Source organism: Typopeltis vanoorti, chromosome 5, assembly GCF_054136105.1.
Source record: "Typopeltis vanoorti isolate ZY-2024b chromosome 5, IOZ_Tvanoo_1.0, whole genome shotgun sequence".
NCBI classification, from domain to species: domain Eukaryota; kingdom Metazoa; phylum Arthropoda; class Arachnida; order Uropygi; family Thelyphonidae; genus Typopeltis; species Typopeltis vanoorti.
In genome coordinates, this window is record NC_143553.1 from 47,134,014 (window position 1) to 47,156,350 (window position 22,337).

General features: G+C 35.3%; 1 protein-coding gene across 1 annotated transcript in view; it reads right to left on the bottom strand.

Moving 5' to 3' along the window:
- The window catches only part of LOC150106359 (fucose mutarotase-like), a 177,135-nt gene that overhangs the window by 127,994 nt on the left and 26,804 nt on the right, over positions 1–22,337 (bottom strand). The gene's annotated exons all lie outside the window — the stretch shown is intronic.

The window sequence follows — 22,337 nt, forward strand, 5'->3', positions numbered from 1 at the left end:
GGCGTAATGCTCGACAAAAAAACTGCAATTCACCAGTCATATAAAACACAAGCTTAAAGCCATCCAAAGTAATTGCGCAGCTCTACCCCATGATCAACAGAAAAAGTAAACTGGACACTCAGAACAAACTATTCATATACAGGATGGTAACACACCCAGTCATCACTTACGCATCTCCTGCATGGAGTCATACCTCGAATACAAATATTCAAAAGCTACAAAGAATACAGAACAAATGTCTGAGAATGAGTTTGGATGCCCCATGATTTATCATTAACTCCCAGATTCACAGAGAAGTCAACATTCCCTACATCACATCCCTCCTTCACGACCTAGCAGAAAAGTTCTTCATCAAGACAATTAATCATCCGAACCTGCTGATCAAGCAAGCTACAGGCTACAATGAAGCAGATTTCTGAAATACAAAAGATCCAAGTCAATTCTATGCTCAGCCGAACACAGCTAATCTCACTGCCCCTTTCAGGGCGAGCATAAAGCTCAATAATTCTCCATTCAAAGAACTTTCCTTCTCAGACAAAGGGGAATATGAAAAGCATTTATCCTTCACCCATCAAGCCAGTATCGTTCTGCACTTCTATCACACTTAAAATCGACATCCCGACGAAACTAGTTGTGTGGATATATTAAATTTATTTGTAACCTTATAATCTCGGAGTTCAGTCATTAGATAATAGTTAACACACACACACACACATATATATATATATATATATATATATATATATATATATATATATATATATATATATATATATATATTGCTTCATATCTTCATTTCGTAACTGGTTCTCTGGTGCTCACCGGGTAATCAAATCAAAACCTCTCCAATGACTATGACTTGTTCACTGTTTTCTATTCTGGGATGACCACAGCACTAGTCTAGTTGAAATTAAAAAAAAAAAAAAATCTTAATTCTAGTATCTATCCATAAAGAGTGGTAAAGATCAACTTCATGATTATGATTAGTATGAGAAGCAATCTTTCCTGCATAACATGTACACCATACGCATGGGCATTCCTGAGAGGGGCACCGATTTGTATACACTGTACAGGATATTAACATTAAAAAAAAGACACCAGGACCTTGTGAGGTTTTTTTTTTTTAATGTGAAATAATATAAAAAATCATTGCGTGAATTTGCACCAGTCTGAAATCACATCTCTAAAGAGAAGAACGTTCTTCATTGATGTGATTTTTAAAAAAACATTTTTGCGGGATTTTGCTCTGATTTAGTATTGTACCTCGGATGTGACGGTACACGAGCTTATAAACTGTAACAATACGGCGTGTAATGAAAATTCATATACTGTACACTATACTGAATTTTCATTAGACGGCTGTTTTTCAGTTTTTGGTCCACGAAACGATTCAATATTCCTCATTACACTATCCACCAGGAATAATGTAATGAGAAGTATATTGTATAGTGTAATACAATACACTATTCACCAGGAATAGTGTATTGTAATATGAAGCCAAACTCTTCGTCTCTGGTGGGCCTAGCGTAGATTCTGTGATGAAGAGCTTTCCCTGAAAACACGAATGGAAGAAACGGCATGACTGTCGCTTTCCAAGTTATTTTATATCTTTTATCGAGCTTTATCCTCGTGTGTGTGTGTTGTTTGGGTGTTTAATGAGCTTATACATTGTGGTCCATGTTTCACCTAGGGGTGACAGATGGACCACAAAGCTCAAGCTGAATTCTATTCCAGAATTCAGCTTGAGCTTTCACTATATCTCGCATAATTCTTTTGTGTTTTTGATTCATTGATTTCTGAAGGTATTATCATCAAGCTTTCTGACTTAAAAAGAATATTGAGTAAGTAGATCCCCCATCTTCCTCTGGATCTCTGTGGGAATCAGAACTGTACTGATTTGAAAGACTGTCCATCTTTCAAATCCTCTCAGGAACTGTTAATAGCTCTCAAATATGCTAATTCATTAACAATTGTTCATATAGTTGCATTAGAAAAGAAAAGGATTGTTCAAAACATTTTGAGTACAAAAATGGTAACGTTCGAATTGCTCACGTTGTATAAATTATATAGTTCCAGAGGAAGACGGAGAGAGACATATATATATATACATACATATATATATATATATATACACATAGAGGCGTAGTTAGGAGGGGGCGGTTCGCCCTGGCGACACTTTGAACCTTTTTGAACTTTCGCAGTTAATTCTAAAATACAGTCTCGAGAACTCAGTTCCAAATACTGTAATACTACTGCGAATTTTCCTCACAATTTCTGTAAGTGTTGCTAGTTGTTAGGACTTTTTCTAAATAAATTGATTAAGAATTACCTACATTACTATATAGACTTCGCCAATGTCATCGTCGCTTTTGCTAACAGAAAAGCAAGCAAAATAACATTTTAGAATGTTGAAATTAAAGTTTTACTTCAAAAATAAACCTGTTTTAATTTATTTCCCTATACGTTGTTTTGACTTTTTGTAGTATTTTTGGTGTGTATGAGATGGGCGGCAAAAGCTCTAGTTACACCACTGCATGTGTAACTTGTATGAGGCAATGAAAATTGATGATGATAACATGCCTCACCCAAATTTCTCAACATCTCTCTCTTCCTTTCTTTCTCTTGCTGTCTCTGGGAATCAGAACTATACTAAGGACTGTTCGTCTGTCATCGTTCATTCAGGCCAGTCCCATTCCTGTTTAACCGTTTAGATTTTGAATAAATCAGCTTTTTTGTGTGAATTGCCTAATGTCTGGATTTTTGTATGCCCTCTGTGCTTTTTTTATATCCCAAAGTTGGAGACTTCATGTCTCCAACCCCCAGAAAGGTTTGTAAACCTATCAGTATCGTGGAAGAGGGAAGAAACTTTTTATCATTTTTATTATATTTATTAATTTGTTATACTTTTACATAGGAAGCCCTGTCTGAGAGACCACATTTTCAAGCCAATTCAGCCATTAAGAGGGCCGGTGGTCTCACACCCATCGATGAAATTCATCTCCACCATAAAGACAATCACAAACATCTATGACAACGGCAGGATTTGAACCCGCAGCCCGTTCGTTAGAGAGCGCGTACATTATACATTCGACCAACGAAGCCAGCAACTTCCCAGGCAAAATAAACAGAGATCTGCTTAATATAGTAAAGAAAATGACTACTTAAATATTGTGTGCAGCTCGGGCTTAAACAGCTTTTAAAGCAAGTGCATTTTGCATGTATTTCAACCAACTAGAAAACTGGAAAGGGGAGGAAAGTTTGTCCATGTTATCGTGGGAAACATAACCACATCATCGTTACTGACATCTTTCAATTATCATCATGACGAGAGGAATCTATGGGCTTTTTCGAATGAACCTGAGTTAGCCGAGGTATAGAGGAGAATGAAAAACTCGAGTTTATCATTCTCCTCTATACATGCAAATCTGCCAGCGATCACACGCAATTAACAAACAAAAATACTATTAGTAGGCGACACATGGCATAGTGCGTAGGTGGAAAATCCAGTAGTGTTTTGGTTGTTTGGCGTAAAAGAATACCGGTTGCTATGAACCAAATAGGGGTAGGGTAAAGAGGGGGGATGACGTCACTCGTGACTTCACTGACTGTGGTTATCAGGTTGAGAGAAGTGATAATTTATCAGATGTAGATAAGTAACGCCATTGCAGTCCTCGGGGTATCAGCTGTTGAGGGCGTCATCTGTATCCTGGATACATGAGTTGTGTGAGTACCCCCTTTTTTTGTTGGAGTGATGCATTATGGATAATGAGTATGGAATTCTGGGAATTGCCATGGGGTACCCAGCTGTTGACGTCACTTTGCGTCTTTGGTTCGAGCGTGGAATTCTGGGAAGTGCCTTGGTGAAGCCAGTTGTCAATGACATCACACTGTGTCTTTGGTTCGAGTGTGGAATTCTGGAAGGTGCTCTGGTAAAACCATTTGTCAATGGCGTCACGTTGTCCTTTGTTCGAGTGTGGAATTATGAGTAATAAGCTGAGCATATAATTATTGGTGAGGATATTGTCTACAGGTGGCAACAAGAGTTTAAAAATAATTTAAGTGTGTGGTGTTCCATCCCTAATTTAGACTATAGGAATTTTTAGTTTAGTCAGATGATGTCACCACAAGTTTTTTTTTTTTTTTTTTTTTTTTTTTTTTTTTTTTTTTTTTTTTTTACATTCACATTTTCTTGTCAATAGGTGGCAGTACACATTTTTCTAAAATAATTAATTACTGGATATCAGTGTTCCTTCCCCCTTCTTTTTTTCGTTCATGTATTAATTAATTTCACTACGATTTGGTAATTTTGGTAATGGCCAGCCTGGCTGGCCGAGTGGTTAGTGTCCTCTCTCCAGTCGAGGCTGCAGGCTCGAATCCCGCTGTGGGCATGGGTGTTTGTGATTGTCTATGAAAATACTAGTGGTGATGGTCGGAGGTAGATGGCGTTGCGGTAAGTTGATGGATTGTGAGTGGTGGAAGCAGAGCTGTAGAGTAGATGCCCTCCCTCGATGAGTCTTTGGACTCCCTGGAGGTGACAAATAATAATAATAATAATAATAAATATTTTTGCATGCATAATTAAACAGAAATCTCTGTTTCCAATAATCTTTTTATATATATAACTCATCCAAATATTGTGATCTGCGTATAATCAACAAGTGGTTCATTTTAAATTTCATTCGAGATTTTAAGATAATTTTAAATTTAATGATCTTAAAAGTTCATTACTTTTTTCCTAATTAAATGTTAACTTTATTTATCATAATTAATCAAAATTGTATTAAGGAATAAAATTATGAATTTGTATATCAACTTCTAAGCAGAATAACTGCGCAAAAAATTAGACGTGGTGTAACTTAAATATGGAGAACACACCAACGACACCAAAACTTGTTCACTGAGGCTTAAATGCACATTTTATTTTACTGAAATATTATTTACAAGTATATTCACAGAGAATAATTCGAACATGTAATTATCCAGAAATATTTTACATGATTTAGTTTACTCTTCACATTTCCAATGGAAAAAAAGCTGTTCATGAATTTAATAATAAAATTGTTCGTTACTCACTGTTTCTGGTTCGAGTACATCAAAATCAAAATGACATCGAGCCACTTGTTGATTATACACAGATCAAAATATTTGGATGAGTTATATATATAAGAAGACTATTGGAAACTGGGATTTCTGCTTAATTATGCATGCAAAAATATTTACGATTGAAAATTACCAAAACGTGGTGAAATTACTACAGGGAAATTAATTATTTTAGAAGAATGTACACTGTTACCTATTGACAAGAAAAGGTGAATTTAAAAAAAAAAAATACCATACATTTAAATTACCAAATCCAGAGGCACGACAATGGCGTCACTTATCTCAACCTGATAATCATAGGTAGGGACGTCATCCCCTCTTTACCCTACCCATATTTGGTTCATAGTGACAGGTATTCTTCTTAGCGTAGTGGGAGGTGGCACATAATAGTAAACAAAACAACGAAGTAATCGATTATACATAACAGAATTACATCGGGAACCTCAGTTACTTCACATATGAGCAAATGAACATCAACGAGTTGCTTAAGGTGCTAATATCTAAGTTTACCCAGTCAAAAAAAAAAAAAAAAAAAGGTGTGTGTGTGGGGGGGGGGTAGAAATAACAGAAATATATAAAAAAATAAACTAAAGAAATGCAACACTCTATACTTAGATAAAATTCTGTATATATAAAAAGAACCTCGAAAATGCACTGATAGAATCAAAAACTAGAATACACTTCTGGATTTTTTTGACACAGGCACATATTTCTAAAGTATTTGTTCATTTTGTCCGCTAATCTAAAACTACAGCGGACAAAATGAACAAATACTTTAGAAATATGTGCCTGTGTAAAATGATACAATTAATGCATACAAACCTTAGCTGCTACTCCTAAAGGAGAATTAAATTCAATGTTTCTGTCAGAAATCCTCGAATACAAACTGCAATTACACACAAACGAACACACTGACATAAAATTTAAAATTTTCTGAACATATTCAAGGAGTCCATACTAATTTGTACTAAAAAAACTAACTGATTGTAAAAAAGATACAAACGTTTAGAAAATATTAGGCAATCGTTACATTATATATATAATGTAACGAGTGCGTGATATTTCCTTTGCAACAAGAGCTCATAACAGACCTAAAAAGCAACAGTACGGGAATCCTTTAAAAAGTGTTAACCATTACACTAACTATAGATCTGTATTATACCAGTTTTTTTTTTTAAAGAAAAAAGCCTTAATATTTCAATTAAAGAAAGTTTGCTCATATTTTAAACTCAATTAGCTTTTTCTCCTAGGCTTCTTAAAAAACGAAACATTAAAAATTTTTTAACAAAATTAAAAAAAAATTGTATATTGCCGCCTCCTTGATCAGCTGACCGTTTACAATTTTGCAGCGAGAGCAGGCTAAACTTGCCTGCAGAATGATGTGTCTACTGCAGTCTATCTAAAGTGAAACAGTGAACGGTTTTATTGCGCAGAAACAAATTTTCGTACAAAACATTTGTTGCTAGTTAGCCAGTCATATGGTACGCATCTCAGTAGGCTACTGACAGCAGCGCAGTGCGGACCAGGGTGACCACATCTAGTACTTTCGTACTAGATCTAGTACGTTTTATAAATTTTTAGTGTTCTAGTACGTTCACCAACAGATCTAGTACTTTTTCCCTTCCGAATAATAATAACAACATGAGAGTTAGACATATCAGTTGAATATTTTTCTCTTCTCCCACCTCCCCATATGTCACATTCAGTGACACAAGAATATGATTTCTCTTTTTTTCCTACCCCTCTCACTGTTACTAGTCTTCCCCCCCCCCCCACGATCCCGTACTCAGGCAATATGACTGGCATTAGCCAATGAAAATATATTCTTCGCTATTCAAAGTTCAAACACTTCACGCGCGTTATAAAAAGTCCAGTGTTTTTATTAATTTTATTAACAAAAACTTGTTTAATTCTTCATCGAAAATATTATTATTTAGATTTTACTTTTAAACATGGACAAGTGACAAGCAAAACGTTCTAAATTTAAATGTAATTCTAAATATCAGGAGAAAATGTGTAGTGCATGAGTCAGTAAAGTACATAAACGAGCTATTTGAAAGTGAAGATATCAATGCCAGCCCTTCCCACTCACAAGAAACCACTTCTCACACAGATAATTCAGATAAAAAGAGAAAGTGATGCTAATTATTATTCAAATTCAGGTTTACAAGGTTCATCTAAAAAGATGAAAAAAATCATATAATCAAAAATTCAAAGAAGAATGGTTGGAGGATCCCTTTCTTAAATCCTGGATTTATTCAGGTAAAAGTAAAGAACACACTGCTTATTGTAAATTTTGTGATATAAGCAAAAATGGTAGCAAATGTCTATTGATTCATATTATGCAAACACTCCAAAACACTAGCAGAATGTAGAATCTAAAAGAAGCTCACCAGGTATAATGTCGTTGTTTAAATCCAATTCCAAATATCAGTCGGAAAAATAAATTAAAGAGGCAGAATTAAGATTATGTGCATATGATGCAGACAGGTCCCTTCCGTACAGGGGTGCAAAGAACCCGGGCGGCACAATTTAGGGGAGATATAATCGAACACGTTCATAAAAAAAGAGGGAATAAATAATACACTGAACAGTTTGTGCATATTTGTCACCTTCGAATGTGAGAGATTTCAATGAGGGGCTGAATCGCTGGGTAGTTAAATAAATGGTACGAGCTTCAACACAACTTACTTTAATCACTGCTCTCAGCACAGTAAACAAACATTCTAGGAATTTCTTGAGTTTTCTTCTTGATGGACTTGTGTTTCACTCAGGATTTCTCCATGAGTGCAGGTCACAAAGATGCCTCCAACGATCTCGATTTTGAGTCTCTCTCTCTTCCACGTTATCCCCATAGATTTCACTAGTGGATCTTCTCATCTTGTAGGTGGTCTTCCTGGTTTTCTCTTTATTCTTGTTGCCAGTTGAATATTCGATATGTCCCTCTGTTATTCCTTAGTCTGGCGATGTGACCTACCTATCTCATCCCGCTTCCATATACTGCAGTTACCATATCTTTTATGCCTGATCTCTTAGTTCCGTGATTCTAACACGTTCCATTTTGTTGATGTTACAAATCCTACGTTCCATTGCACGCTGAGTTATTCTAAGAGTCTCTTCTTCTTTTCTTGTCGTGTTCCATGTTACATTACAGGAGTATGTTTGTTTATTATATAAAAATAACTATTTTTTTACTATTTATGTTTTTTTCTTTATTTTAATATACATTCCTCTTAATGTGCAGTATAATAAAATAATTTGTAACGTGTTATTGTGCTTCGGGATCCTTTAATTTTTGATGGAAAGGGGGCACATAAATTTTGCACTAAGGAGTCGCAAAACTAACGGAACGACCATGGATGCTTAACACAATTTGCTTTTGTGGCTTATGGATACTCTTCCAACTCTATTGAAAACAATTGCTCCTGATAGTGAAATTGCTAAGAAAATACAGTGTGGGCGCACTAAATGTAACTATCTTTTAAAAAAATGCGTTGGCTGTAGATTCACGCAATGAAATCTCAAAAAAAAAAAAAAAAAAAAAAAAAAAAAAAAAAAAAAAAAAAAAAAAAACCTCCTTTGATGAATGGACTCCTTTTGACAAAAGAAAAATTAAAATATTCATCAGTCACAGATTTTACTATTTCTGAAGAGTTAATTTAGCAAAATCTGATAAAAATAATGAATAAATACTTCCGATGTTTTTCTTGTGGGTGGGAATCCCTGTATATGCGTAAATAGCATAATAAATAACTGAAAATTTAATGTTACATTATTTTAAACACTAAAATGAGACTAAAAATTATATGGCAAATTAATACACATGTGAAGTGCTAGAGTTACAATTGATACTTCTATTATGATGATTGACAACTGCAGCTCTTGGACTCATAGATGACTACAGTGAGGTGCGTTTTGATTTTTTTTATTTTCATATTTGTTATACATGTGTTAATTTAGCGGTTTTACATTGAGTTCATCTATGATAATGGGGTAATAATACCGTAAAATGCCCTAAATAGAGTGAATGAAACGAAAGCAAATAAAAATTTAGTACTTTTTGTTGAGATCTAGTACCTTTTTCCTGCATAAGTTAGTACGAAATATTTTTGCTGAGTAGTCACCCTGGTGCGGGCTATTATTTCGTCTCTGTGTCGTGTTGTGTAAAATTTCTTTTGGGTATAAAATAGAAATGGAATCAAAAATTTAAAAAAAAAGTTATCCGGTGCACAAAATCATAAGCGTCATGCTGCGAAAGAAGCAATTATTAAGAAACAAACCGGGGCTCTTAATAAATTTGTTAAAAATACTAAAATATTCTGATGCAGATTGTAACCAACTCGATACATCAGAAATCAGAGTTGAAGAACCGTGCACATCATCCAGTTTGCATGAAAGTACTATTGCAACTATTGAACAAGATAACAAGACGCATGATTTAAGTGAAAAACAGAAGATTTAGTTGTAGTTGACCACGAAACTAACACATTGTTAGTCTCTGTAAATTTAGAAGATCCAGGTGAATGGGGAAATATTGATGAAAAATTACGAGTTGTTTTAATTGAAATGGGGCGCGTTCAAAAGAAAAATATAATATATCCCAGAGATATATATGGTCGTAAATTTGGCGACACGTATTATAATAGCAAAATGGAAAACGGGGAGCTGGTGCCATGAACAAGACTCATTTATTTCGAAACTTTAAATTCTGTTTTTTGCTTTTGTTGCGAACGTTTTGCACCTACTGTATCAAGTAGTCTTGTAAAAGGTTATAACGATTGGAGAAATGTAAGTACAACTTTGCATAGACATGAGACTAGTTTAACTCACATGAAAAATTTCTTAAAATGGAAGGAACTTATAAAAATTTAATAATCAAAACTACTATTGATTGCCAGACTCAAAGCATGTATGAAATGGAAAAGAAACATTGGACAAGTGTTTTAGAACGTTTGATTGAAATTATAAAATTGCTTGGTAGCCAAAATTTAGCTTTTCGCGAATTATTTGATAAATTATATGAAAGAAATAACGGCAATTTTTTAAAAATTAGTCGAACTGTTTGCGAAGTTTGATCCCGTTATGGAAATATCATGTTGAAAGGGCCCTACATCGAAACAATAGAGTACACTATTTGGTAAAGACAGACAAAATGAAATATTGGAAACTTTAAGTAACGCAATCAGGAATACAATTTTATTATCAATTCGAAAATCTAAATATTATTCCATAATTTTAGACTGCACACCTGATGCAAGTAAAACAGAACAAATTACCATTATTATTCGCTTTGTTTCCTGTGACAATGTAATTGTCAAGATCAGGAAAATCTTTTTAGGTTTTCTAGACATATCAGATTCCACAGGAAGTGGTTTATGTACAATAATAATGGAACAACTGGAAAAATGGAACATCCCCATTGAAGACATGCGAGGTCAAGGGTATGACAATGCAGCAAATATGAAAGGGAAAAAAATACGGGCTCCAAAATTTCCTTTTGAACAAAACTCCTCGAACATTTTACGTGACATGTGCTGCTCATATTCTAAATTTAATCATTAACGATGCAGCCAAAGTGAATGCAGATACAATTAGTTTCTTTGCAATTATTCAAGAAATATACAATTTCTTTTCATTCTCTTACAAACATTGGGCAATCCTTTTAAAGTTCGTAAAAAATTTAACATTGAAACAGCCCTCAAAAACGCGATGGGAAAGTAAAATTAATGCAATCCGCCCTCTACGATATCAGTTAGGAGAAATTTACGATGCACCTTTTGAAATTTTAAATAATGAAAATTTTAATAAAGAATATTTTAATAAATATTCAAAACCCATGAAGCACAAACATTATGTGCTAAAATAAAGGACTACAGATTTATTTGCTCTCTTATAACTTGGCATGATTTACTTAATACAATAAACCTGTGAGCAAAATGCTTCAAGACAAAAATATGAATATTACACTTGCTTTACAATCTATCGAAAACTTAAAAATATTCTTACAAGAGTATCGATCAGATACAAATTTGAAAGAAATTCTAAAAACGGCAAAAGAACTGAGTGAAGAGGTGAATGGAGAACAAGAATTTAAAACTGGTACGACAGTTCGACGACGAAAGAAGACACGACAATTTGACTACGAGCATCATGACGAAACGCCAACTTCGCCAGAAGATAAATTTAGAGTGAATGTGTTTTATACACTTCTAGAGGTTGCAATGTGTTCGTTAATAGAACGTTTTGAACAACTAAAAACATATTATGATAATCTCAACTTAAATTAAGGGGATATTAAATCCCACATAGTTTTAAAACCGAATAAGAAACTCAAAGATTGGAATCAGAGAGTGTCTTGCCGAATATAGTAAACTATAAAGTATCGGCGATTACTTAGCGTGAGCTAATGCAAGTGACCCTAGTACGTAATACAATACCGGACGACTCGTTGCAAAGCTGGGGAAAGTTCAGATCGCTATTCTTAGGTATTTTCCATAATGTAAAAACACATTTCCTAGGAAATGTATGCTGTTATTACATTATGGAGGGAGGTCACTATACGAGTTTCCAAACAGGTGCAACCATTAAGTTTCTTCAAGCTAATAAGCTTGAAGCTTATTAGCTCTTTATACTTAAGTAACTTAATGGTTGCACCTGTTTGGAAACTCGTATCGCAGAGTATATAAGTTCTTTTCGCTATACACTTTGGTATTAGGTCTAACTACTCACTGGTGAAGCCTCAAAAAAGGCTGAAACCGGTCTGGGTAGTGACCTCCCTCCATAATGTAATAACAGCATACATTTCCTAGGAAATGTGTTTTTACATTATGGAAAATACCTAAGAATAGCGATCTGAACTTTCTCCAGCTTTGCAACGAGTCGTCCGGTATTGTACTACGTACTAGGGTCACTTGCATTAGCTCACGCTAAGTGATCGCCGATACTTTATAGTTTACTATATTCGGCAAGACACTCTCTGATTCCAATCTTTGAGTTTCTTATTCGGTTTTAAAACTATGTGGGATTTAATATCCCCTTAATTTAAGTAATGTTTTCATTGCCGAAATGAAGCTTATTAGCTCTTTATACTTAAGACGATAATCTCAATTTCTTGTATAGATTACTACAAATTAATAACGAAGATTTATGAAAAAATTTACGACAATAAAGACGTAAAATTTTGTCATATAGTGCAATAGTACTATATGACGAATTATGTGCTTTCCGGGATATTTTTCGGAAGGATAATTTAAATATTCAAAACCCTTTCGATATTCTTAATTTTATTGTGTCCAATAATTTATCTTTCCCTAACTTTTCAATTGCTTTAAGAATACTATTAACCTTACCTCTTAGTGTAGCGAGCGGCGAACGTTCCTTTTCCAAGTTGAAATTGATTAAAACCTACTTAAAGAACAAGTATATCACAAAAAAGGCTTGTTAGTTTGGCGTTAATAGCCATTGAAAATTATATATGTGCAGAATTAGACGTTAAAAGGCCGTTATTGCTAATTTTGTGAATATGAAATCAAAAATCCTAAAATTTTAATTAAAAAAATTTCAAGTATATTTATGTAATTTAAGTTATTTTCTGTTATTCTGTAAAGATGTTATTTTTTTGAATACTTATATTAAATGTTCTAATTATTTCTGAATTCTTTTCTTATTTTCTCATCTATCTTGAGTTTCTTTTATTTTCCTAAAAGATAGTTCCACTTATAAAAATTATTAAAAATTTTTTACAAGTTACTAAGAATTTACTAACTTGTAAAATTAAAGAATTTTTTAAACTTTAGTTCAAATAAATGTTAACTTTAATTAAAATTAATTTTAATTTTGTTAGCGGTTCGGGTCGGTGAGAAGGCTATAATCCCTGTATCATTATATTCAACGATTAAAGTGAAGTGGCTTTGTCAAAATTTGCTTTAACTTTTAAGAATTTTTTGAATATTAGGATTTTTAACGATTATCTTGCCTAGTCAACACCCCCAGTTCGTTACATTTAGCGAACCAACGTGTGGCTGTTCTGTCAAAATTTATTTAAGAAATTTTAAATAATTTAAATTTTTATTATCGTAAAAGAACCACACACGCGAGGATCGTTACAGGGGCGCTTAGATAGAAATTGCATGCGGGCGCCAAAGACCCTAGCGCCGGTTCTGTGTGTGTGTGTGTGTGTGTGTGTGTATATATAGGCGATACTAGCATTTTCTGTTATCCATATTCCGTATACAGAAAATGAATATACTAATTAATATGTCGGCCTGGTTGGCAGTATAGTATTTCATTCATGTGCCGTCTCCTAGAAGGTTAACTACCATGATCCATGTGTGTTCATGGGGCCGGTTTGCCTGTTCTGATAGACGAAAAACACCCGAGTTTCCGGGTGAAAAAAACCTCTACCAGTATGGTATGGTATAACTTGATATAAACATAGCGAGAGGTTTTTCACTATTTAAAAAATTAAATAAATATATAATTATCTCTTTTGTTCGAACTGTTATTTTTCATTTGAAGCATTTACTTGTACACATATCTCATACCTACTGCAGAATACTGTTTTATTCCAATACGGTTCCGAGAACAAAAATGGAACGTCCCTACTACTAAATAATCAAGTTACATCCGAGAGAGAGAGAGAGCGCAGTTAATTGATAATCTCACACTTTTTCTCCTCCTGAATTAACATCCATCCCATACCACATAAATGGAATGTCAGGCAACATTGCCATGCTTATCACTATGATCACTAGGCACGAAATGGCGTAAAAGTCGATGCTGTTTCGTATCTAAAGCTGCGTTTTCCAATTGTTACATTTCACTTCTCCAACCGTGCCAGAATTTAAAAGTCAACAGAGCTTTAAAACTTCCTCTTGCATGCTGGCGAAATAAAGGTCGTTTTCGGATGCATCTCCGAAATATGCATTGCGCACAACGAACGCTAGTCCTATTTCTGCAATCACGTGATACCAGCGCCGGCCAATAACTTTACTTGATCAAAGAAACTTATCAGTATGTTAGTACTAGTGCATCCTGCTGCTTAGTCCTCCTTTGGTAGGGGAGAAAAGTAAGGTGTTCGTGGTATGTGCAAATTAAGGGATTAAAAAGAACACAAATATTTCTTTCAAGTTTCTACCTTGAAGTTTTAACTCTTCGTTCTTTCAATATAGGCATAGGTTTAGAAAATAGAGAAGACATTGGATTTTTACTGCAGAGCACAGTTAAAAGACTAATCAGGTAAAACTATTAATTAATTAAGCAGTTAAATATAGACTTTCTTTCCCTAAAGCGTAGCACTTGAAAGTAACTTACTGTGTTATTATTTGGGAGAACTGGATAATAATAATTAATAATTTACAATTCGAAAAAGACTATATACATGCTCACAGCTTCGCAACTTTTACATACGCATACACAATTTGGATATGGCAACAACACTAAGTTTTCATTGAATATATTTGTAAAAGTCGTTTTATCTGTTTCTTGGATAAAAACATGAATACTTGGTGAATAAATCCATACCACCACCATATCTTCCAATTATTATGAACATGCGAAGCTTTATGGGGGAAAAAAAAAAAAAAACCCGCTGCTCACAAGATTCTCCAGAATCCTATATCTATTAATTGTATATTAATCATCAGTTTTGCCTGTTTTCCCGATGAAAGATTCTACGCATATGAGACCTGCCTAATCACTTTTAGTCGAAAAGCTCATGAATAGGTTACTCGCGTCCTATATGAGTATTTGAACCCAGAATCTTTCGATATTAAGAGCAAATGTAGCAACCTCCTCGAGACAGCACTACAGAGACGGTTTATGAACTATGATAAATTACGAACAGTGTAGATATGAACACTGCTAGAAGTAAGGCAGCATACCACTGCTTCTTTTCCATGAATTTATTACTGCCCCATTATATTTCGAAAGACTACAAACAAGCTTTTACGTTAGATAACAGTAAGATCACTGGTATTAATCTTATGAACTTCCCGATTTCAGACTCAATTTCGAGATGCTACTGTTTTTCATTAGCTTTTTTTTTCCCTCTTCATATATGATTTTTAATTGATTGAAAGTGATGGCAGATCAAAAATGAAAAATCAAAAATTCAAAATTACTATTGTTTTCTTACTTTTAATAATTATGTAATTAATACAGCATATATTATTTGCTTAAGAGAAGAGAGTGATATCCTAAAAAATATCCAATTCCACAAGCAGATGTACAACAGGAAACATTTGTGGTGTCCATTTCTTTTCAGAGATCATAAAGACCAAATTTCATTAAATCCACAGTGAGAAATTAGCAATATTAGTTCGAATCATTCTGCGAATAAAAATGATCCAACTAAAGCCATAATTGAACCATGTGAACATTCTAAATCCCAAAATATATCAAATTCAACACAATCAGAGCAGTGGTATTGGAATATATAATTTCCACAAATTTCCGGTTTGTACGGACAAACCGGAAATTTGTCCGTACAAACCGGATTCAAACAAAATTGGGACCCAACTTTTTTGTAAAATAAAATCTAAAATAAGTAACACAATCTAATAGGTGATGACGTATTTTGAGAGGAAAAGAACAAAAAAAAAAAATGAGTGTAGGATAATGAACGAAGTCGCTGCACACGAAACGTCTCTTTACGATTGTCTCGGATCACTTTCAAACCTGATCTTTTTGTCTGCCTTATTTTTTTTAACTAATAGTATTTAAGATGAGCCTTCGTAGGTCAGTCAGTATAGACAGAATCCTTTAGTCGGAAAGACCTGGGTTCGATTTCCGTCAGTGACATGAGGAACCTTTATCTGGTCTCTTTCAACTAAAGGTGAGTTAACCGATCTCATACGGAGGTAGAGGGTTTTTTCTTCCGGTAACTCGGACTTTTCATCCCTCAAAACAGGTAAACCGGTCCCGTGAACACACAAGGCTACAGTCATAAAATATACTATGGCAAGGAAGGCTACGTGAAACCACCTTGCACATAATCGTCTCCCTAGTATGGTAGCATATAGCTATCCCCCCACCAGCCGTATGACTGAGGGAATAGGATGGGATAGTACTTAAGATAAAGAAATCTGAATTAAGGGGATAAAAATCCCTTATTATTTTACAGCCAGTGTGCGAAACTCTAAGATCGAAAACTACGATCTACGAGGTTGGCTTTTCATCTTAATAAAGAAATCTGGTTACAAAATAAGAGACAATCAGCAAAAATGTGCAAAAGAGCAAGGGGAATAAAATTCTCATCTTAATTTTTGAAGTCCTTAAAAAAAGAGGATTTCTAGCATCAGACTAGCAATCCTACGGCTAAGCTGCGAACGTGTCAACGTCAATCATCATTTTCTGACATATGCTTTCACAATCTTGTATTTTAAGTATGCATGGATACTAAAATATTCTAATACAATTAAGAATAGCTTAATAGCCGAAGCGACAACTAAGAATAGATCTCCATACGCAGCTAATAATGTTCGATTCTGGATTATGCATAGATAGTGAACGAAAGCAAACTGTTAACAACATGGGAACTTTAGCCTACTAAAATTATATTTTTTGTAGGCAGTTGAAAGTTACTAGTTACCGTCTGAGCTGGGTGTAATTTAGTTTTAAGGCAGATGTATCAACCTGCGACAAGATCATGTTGATTTCTTCCCGTGTCTAATGATGATGCGATGCAGATTAACTAATTCCTAACATTCACCAGAACCCCATGAACTAAAATGGGGCTTACCAAACTGCTGCAATGTTTTGTCATATCTTTCTCTGCACTAACCACAACACTTGTACAATAAACAGCTGCGCAAATATATTTTTGATTAAAAAAAAAAAAAAAGGAAACAAAAACACGATATTCACGCTTAAACTTGTATTTGCTTACAAATGTAAGCAAGGTAAAATAACGATGAAAACTAAAATACAGTTTCTTGTCAATTATAACACGTTTACCAACTCAGTGGTAGTGATTGGGGGGAGGGGGGACATAATATGACTAACTAGGCTTTGTCATTGAGTTGGTTCTCGGATGTGTACAGTGCTTATACACTCCCTTCTAGGGGAGTATATAATTGCCATGAATTATAAACGTCCAAGGAAGAAGTATGCTGTGCATTTGGGATAAAAAGCATGAAGACATTTCAAGTACAAACGCTTGCTTACGTTTGGATAAGATGACAGAAGCTATATATGCATTTTGCGAACGTCAAGGTTATTTTTATATTGCGAATATGACAGTCATGCACACCCTGTTCGCACTCTTTCTCAATTTTTCTTTCCTTCTCTCCTCCGTTTATTTTTTTTTTCTTTTGGTCCACTTTCAATCCGCGAGAGAGAGAGCTCAAAATACGAAGAAAAATGAAGAGAGTTGAAGGAGCAATGACATAAAAAAATCTGGCAATTTGCAGAGATAAATAGAATATTGGATGCAGACTATTAAACAAGATATAAACAATGAAAAGATACAGAGAGTGTTGGATTGTTCATAGGGTCAGAAGGATCTCTGATAAGATTCTACTCTATAATATAAAATGATAAGACTTTTTATGAAACGTTTTTTGTTAAGTTATTTGAAACGTTTTGAAACAAAAGGGGCTGCCCTGAGTGTCGAGTCTTCAAAATTCAAGGAGAACCGGCCTACCAGTCCGGAACTCGGGGGGGGAGACCCCTTTCGAGTAATGAGAATTCAAGGAGAACCGGCCTACCAGTCCGGAATTCGGGGTGTTGGGCACGGTAGGCGACAGGGGGGGGGGGAGGAAACCCCTTTTGAAGATTCGATACTCAGGGGCTACCCCGAGTGTCGAGTCTTCAAAATTCAAGGAGAACTGGCCTACCAGTCATGAACACGGGGAGTTGGGCGCCGTAGGCGCCAGGGGAAGGAGCCCCCTAGTATGACTATATTACCATCAGTTGGTGACAGTGATCATGCTGTCCTTGCTTGAGAAGTATCTAACTGTATTGATGCTCCGATTAAAAAGGTTACATGTTGAACTACAAAGTTGGAAATCATGATCAAATTAGGAGAAAACTATCTTTGGTCCCATGGTATCAGTCAGTGAATGGGAAAAATGTCAGCAATGCATGGGAATCTTTGAAAAAGTGCTTATAAGCAGTATCTGAATGTATTATGCTAATGATGGGAACGGGCATTATCATGGAAATGATTACGAGGAGAGAACGATTTCGATCTATAAGGCACTAGAGAACAATAGAGATCTGCAATTTGTCCAACTGTATCATGCGGCCTCAGACAAGGGCATATATATATATATATATATGTTAAAGATACCAAGCAATTTTAAACTTGGTTTTACTCCATTTCCCAAGTAAGCAAACAGCTTGGGAAATGGAGTAAAAACCAAGTTTAAAATTGCTTGGTATCTTTAACATAATTTTACCCAAGGTAAAAATACTTTCTCTCTCTCTCTCTCTCTCTCTCTCTCTCTCTCTATATATATATATATATATATATATATATATATATATATATATATATATATATATATATATATATATATATATATATATATATATATATATATATGTGGTCAATATATTCGGACTTCAGATTGTAGGCATTAGTGAGACCTGGCTATCAGAATCATACAAACTAACTGATCTAGTGTAAACAGTACAGTATTTTTAGGAAAATATAGGACAGGAGGGGGGGGGGGGGTACTGATAATGATATCGGATGATTTCCATCCAGTTAGTGTTGACACCCAGTGGCGAACTCAGGATTTAATCCTGGAGGGAGCCGAGCACTCAAGATTTAATCTGGGGGGGGGGGGGGTTGAGTAGACGATTTGAGAACACACACTACGCATTGCATACGAGCTATGACTGAGCATCTGCAGTGATCATCAGTGCATGATACCCGTGATCTCCTCTGGCCCGGCTCGGGCAAACGAAGTAGCACCCGAGCACTACTTCGTTCTCCTTGCGTTCACTGGGCCAGGATTCCCGAGCGCTATAGGGTATTCCCACCTTATGTGACCGCTAATTTACAAGTAGTATAGAAATAGAAGACACGACACAACAAATTTAAAAAAAAAAAGAATTTTAATTAGGAAAAGATTTTTGGAAATTTTTCCAGTGTTTTTTTTTTTCCTTTTTGGGGGAAGGGGGGGGGGGGGAGATCCCCTTGGCTCCCTACCTGGGTGCGCCAATGTTTACACCTATGATTGTAGTACTAGTAACAGTATTTCATGTGGCAGTAAATTGGAAGCCATCTGGTGTCAGGTGGAATCTAACAAGATCAATTACAGAGTGAGGTGTTGTTACAGACCTGGTGGATCGGTTGCTAGTGATGAAGAAATGCATCATAAATAGATAGATCGGCATGAAAAGAGTAATCATAATGGGAGACTTTAATTATCCAAACATTGATTGGGTAGCGGTAAAATCTCATGAGAAGAATAAAACAATTTATTGAGCTGTTGCGAGACACCTTCCTGGAGCAGCATGTGACAGAAGGAAGTCGAGGTCAAAGAGTGTTAGATTCTTTGATTATGTTAGATTATGGTGTCAGCGGGTGTTTCTGTTAAAGACGTAACCATCCTGCCTCCAATTGGAGAACAGTGATCATGTAGTAATATTTGGGAAATGACTTTTCCATTCAAAAAAGGTTACATGCTGAACTATAATGCAGGAAATTATGACCAACTAAGGAGTATACTGAGTTAAGTGGAATGGTATCGGTTGCTGGAAGGGAAGAATATCGACAGTGCATGGGAAGCATTTAAAAATACTTAAGTGATGTGTCCCAAGAGTTTGAATAATAAATAGGGTAGGAATCAAATGGATGTGTAATCGCATTAAGCAAGAGATTTGTAAGAAACCAATGATGTGGAAGGAATACTGTGTGCATAAGGATGGTAGTGTCCGTTATGAAAATCATAAGCACTGGGCTAGAATAGTCAACTGTTGTACGGAAAGCTAAGTCTGATTAAGAAAAGAAACTGGCTCTGCAAGCTAAAGACAACATACAAGAATTCTATCGATATGCTGCAAGTAAAAGAAAGAATAACTCTTCTGAATGCAAATAGTTTGAGGGGGCGACAGACACAGAAGAGATTATTCAACTAATGAGTGCCCATTTTGCTAAAAGCTATCAACCTGGTGTATGCAACATTGACTTCAATGCTACCTCTTCAGTGAATAAAGAAACTCAGGTGTATGAAGAGTAGGTATTAGAGCTGTTGCACAAACTGAATAAGAATTCAGCAATAGGGACTGATGGGATATCAGCATGGGTGCAAAAAATATTCAGCTGAACTGGCTAATCCTTCGACCAGGCTATATAATTTGAGTCTTAGAACAGGGAAGATTCCGCAGGAATGGAAAGAATATATGGTAATCCCATTAAACAAGGGTGGTGCAAAGATCGATGTATCCAACATCGATCAACTTGCTTATATTCTATAATAATGTTATCATTGAACTAGATAAGGGGAATGGATACACCATGATACTTTTGAACTTTGCCAAGGATTTTGACAGAATACCGCATGGAAGGCTGTTGCATAAATCGGAAAATATGGGGGGAAAATTTTAGATTATAAAATATTAGCGTGGTTAAGAGGATGGCTGACTGGCAGATATAAAAACGCGGTATACGGGGGACGTGAGTCTGAAGATTTAAGGTAACTAGTGGTGTACCACTAGTTACCTTAAATTCAATTTGTATTCAATCTGTAATGAACAGATTGAATAGCAGGTAACTGTTATTCAATCTGTACATTATTGGGAAGGATTTGACAGCCGACATACAGCTATTTGCTGATTATCCAAAGACAAGTAGGGTAATCAGGAATGCTGATATTTGGTGTGATAAGATTTTCAATGTCATATTTTATTGGTGGGATTATACTAGAAGAAACTGATCAGGTTAGAGATCTTGGATTGTTAGTAGATAGCAAGTTGAAGTTCAGAGGCCATGTAGCAAAGATCGCAAATTATTATCTGAGGCCTCCAGGGAGTCAAGGAGTCATCGAAGGAAGCTATAAATCACCCAAACCAGCTATCACACCTTCCCTTAAATTCATTCACTAGATGCACTCACTACCCATAACGGCAAACTATTCCACTCACATCATTTGAGTGCTGAATATCGGTAGCATTCCTGAATGTCCTGCCTATCATCAGCAATAATTGCACATCTGATGTTAGACCATGCCTGATGTGATTAATGTATAGATTGAACAATAATGGCCCAAGGACTGAACCCTGAGGTACATCACTAGTCACCTTAAATATGGCAGATTCACACCCACTGTATACCACTTTTTGATATCAGTCTGTCAATCATCCCGTGATTCAAGTCAAGAGTTTATATTCCAATCCCATACTCTCCAGTTTATGCAACCATCTTTCATGTGGTTCCCTTAGCATATTCCAACATTATTATAGTATATTCATTCCCATTATCCAACTCGACTGTAACATTGTTATAAAATATGAGCAAATTGCTAAAACATGATCTTCCTTTAGTAAACACACGCAGCTCCTTTAAGAGTATAGCTTATCTAGTATTCAATAAAATTATTCTTCCACATTCGTTCATTCTTTTGCTTGCGTTATAACGATGAAATTCTTTTGGATTGCCTTTAGCTTACATGGCCAATTTCTTTTCATACTCCAATTTCACTTTCCGCACAATACTCGTTACTTTTCTGGCCTGAGCTTTATATATTTCCTAACTCCTCTCACTCTTATTCTCACGATATTCTTTCCAGATCATCATCTTCTTGTGGATCTCTTGCTTAACAAGGTTGTACATCCATTTCACTCCCCAACTATTTATTTTTCGAACGCTAGGGGATACATTCAGTTACTGCCTCATTTAAGCACTTTTTCAAAGATTTCATGCATTGCTGACATTTTTCCCATTTAGTGACTGATACCATGGGACCAAAGATAATATTCTCCTAAGTTGATCTAATTTCCAGCTTTTTAGTTCAGCATGTAACCTGTTTTAATCGGAGCATCAATACAATTAGATAGTTCTCCAAAAATCATGTTGGTGCAGCATGATTACTGTCACCAACTAGTGGTAAAATAGCCATATTCTTAACAGAGATCCCCCTTCTGACGCTATGAGCAAATCCAACACTCTTTGACCTCTAATTTCCTTCTTTCACGTGCTGCTTGAGAAAGCTGTCTCGTAACAATTCAGTAAATCCCTCTTTCTTATCATGAGATTTCTCATCTACCCGTGTTTGGAAAATTAAAGT